Source organism: Phocoena phocoena, chromosome 3 (assembly GCF_963924675.1).
Source record: "Phocoena phocoena chromosome 3, mPhoPho1.1, whole genome shotgun sequence".
NCBI lineage: Eukaryota > Metazoa > Chordata > Mammalia > Artiodactyla > Phocoenidae > Phocoena > Phocoena phocoena.
The window spans coordinates 152,056,830-152,059,721 of record NC_089221.1 but is presented as its reverse complement, the minus strand read 5'-3'; the positions used below and the strand labels follow the sequence as shown (position 1 = coordinate 152,059,721).

Sequence of the window (2,892 nt, the reverse complement as noted above, 5' to 3'; positions counted from 1 at the left end):
TTAAGATTTCAAGAGCGTGAGAGGTAGGTGGCCAACCAGAGTTCCTAAGGTTCGGTGCCTGTAACTGTTGCCGCCGCTTAAGCCTGCCAAAGCAGTGGTACGGCTGCTGCCCTCGTATTTGCTACCTCTAGAAACATTCTTGCCAGTAGTGGCGGCAGCGGGACTCAATTACCCCCTTTTCTCGCTCTCTCCAGAAGCTCCAGATGGCGTCTTCTGTGGGCAACGTGGCCGACAGCACAGAACCAACGAAATGTATGCTTTCCTTCCAAGGGTTAGCTGAGTTGGCACATCGAGAATATCAGGCAGGAGATTTTGAGGCAGCTGAGAGACACTGCATGCAGCTGTGGAGACAAGAGCCAGACAATACTGGAGTACTTTTATTACTTTCATCTCTACACTTCCAGTGTCGAAGGCTGGACAGATCTGCCCATTTTAGTACTCTGGCAATTAAACAGAACCCTCTTCTGGCAGAAGCCTATTCGAATTTGGGGAATGTGTACAAGGAAAGAGGGCAGTTGCAGGAAGCAATGGAGCATTACTGGCACGCATTGCATCTCAAACCAGATTTCATCGATGGTCATATTAACCTGGCAGCCGCTTTGGTAGCAGCAGGCGACATGCAAGGGGCAGTACAAGCTTACGTCTCTGCTCTTCAGTGCAATCCTGATTTGTACTGTGTTCGCAGTGACCTGGGGAACCTGCTCAAAGCCCTGGGTCGCTTGGAAGGAGCCAAGGCATGTTATTTGAAAGCAGTGGAGACGCAACCGAACTTTGCAGTAGCTTGGAGTAATCTTGGCTGTGTTTTCAACGCACAAGGGGAGATTTGGCTTGCAATTCATCACTTTGAAAAGGCGGTCACCCTTGACCCCAATTTTCTGGATGCTTATATCAATTTAGGAAATGTCTTGAAAGAGGCACGGATTTTTGACAGAGCTGTGGCAGCTTACCTTTGCGCCCTAAGCTTGAGCCCAAATCATGCCGTGGTGTGTGCCAACCTGGCTGGTGTATACTATGAGCAAGGCCTGATGGATCTGGCAATAGACACCTACAGGCGAGCTATTGAATTGCAACCACATTTCCCTGATGCTTACAGCAACCTAGCCAACGCTCTGGAAGAGAAGGGCCGTGTTGCCGAAGCAGAAGATTGTTATAACACAGCTCTGCGGCTGTGCTCCACCCATGCAGACTCTCTGAATAACCTAGCCAATATCAAAGGAGACCAGGGAAACATTGAAGAGGCAGTTCGCTTGTATCGTAAAGCATTAGAAGTCTTCCCAGAGTTTGCTGTTGCCCATTCAAATTTAGCAAGTGTATTGCAGCAGCAGGGAAAACTGCAGGAAGCTCTGATGCATTATAAGGAGGCTGTTCGAATCAGTCCTACCTCTGCTGACGCCTACTGTAACATGGGAAACACTCTAAAGGAGATGCAGGATGTTCAGGGAGCCTTGCAGTGTTATACTCGTGCCATTCAGATTAACCCTGCACTTGCGGATGCCCACAGCAATCTGGCTTCCATTCACAAGGATTCAGGGAATATTCCAGAAGCAATTGCTTCTTATCGCACTGCTCTGAAGCTTGAACCTGACTCTCCTGACGCTTATTGTGATTTGGCTCATTGCCTGCAGATTGTCTGTGATTGGACAGACTATGATGAGCGAATGAAGAAGTTGGTCAGCATTGTGGCCGACCAGCTGGAGAAGAATAGGTTGCCTTCTGTGCAGCCTCATCATAGTATGCTCTATCCTCTTTCTCATGGCTTCAGGAAGGCTATTGCTGAGAGCCATGGGAACCTCTGCTTGGACGAGATCAGTGTCCTTCATAAACCACCGTACGAACATCCAAAAGACTTGAAGCTCAGTGATGGTCGACTGCGTGTAGGATACGTGAGTTCTGACTTTGGGAATCATCCTACTTCTCATCTTATGCAGTCTATTCCAGGCATGCACAATCCTGATAAATTTGAGGTCTTCTGTTATGCCCTGAGCCCAGATGACGGCACAAACTTCCGAGCGAAGGTGATGGCAGAAGCCCATCATTTCATTGATCTTTCTCAGATTCCATGCAATGGGAAAGCAGCTGATCGCATCCATCAAGATGGTATACACATCCTTGTAAATCTGAATGGTTATACCAGGGGTGCTCGAAATGAACTCTTTGCTCTCAGGCCAGCTCCTATTCAGGCAATGTGGCTGGGCTACCCTGGGACCAGTGGCGTGCTTTTCATGGATTATATCATCACTGATCAGGAAACGTCACCTGCTGAAGTTGCTGAGCAGTATTCTGAGAAACTGGCTTATATGCCCCATACTTTCTTTATTGGTGATCATGCTAATATGTTCCCTCACCTGAAGAAGAAAGCAGTCATCGATTTGAAGTCCAATGGGCACATTTATGACAATCGGATTGTGCTGAATGGCATCGACCTCAAAGCATTTCTTGATAGTCTCCCAGATGTGCAGATTGTCAAGATGAAATGTCCTGAGGGAGGAGACTCCGCAGACAGCAGTAATACAGCTCTTAATATGCCTGTCATTCCTATGAATACTATTGCAGAGGCAGTTATTGAAATGATTAACAGAGGACAAATTCAGATAACAATTAATGGATTCAGTCTTAGCAATGGACTGGCAACTACCCAGATCAACATTAAGGCTGCCACTGGAGAGGAGGTTCCCCGTACCATTATTGTAACCACACGTTCTCAGTACGGGTTACCGGAAGATGCCATCGTGTACTGTAACTTCAATCAGTTATATAAAATTGACCCATCTACTTTGCAGATGTGGGCAAATATTCTGAAGCGTGTTCCCAATAGTGTACTGTGGCTGTTGCGTTTTCCAGCAGTAGGAGAACCTAATATTCAACAGTACGCACAAAATATGGGCCTTCCCC

At 47.2% G+C, this 2,892-nt stretch overlaps 1 pseudogene; it reads left to right on the top strand.

Moving 5' to 3' along the window:
* The first annotated feature begins 203 nt into the window (after positions 1-203).
* Positions 204-2,885, top strand: LOC136121013 (UDP-N-acetylglucosamine--peptide N-acetylglucosaminyltransferase 110 kDa subunit pseudogene; annotated as a pseudogene).
* Positions 2,886-2,892: the final 7 nt, after the last annotated feature.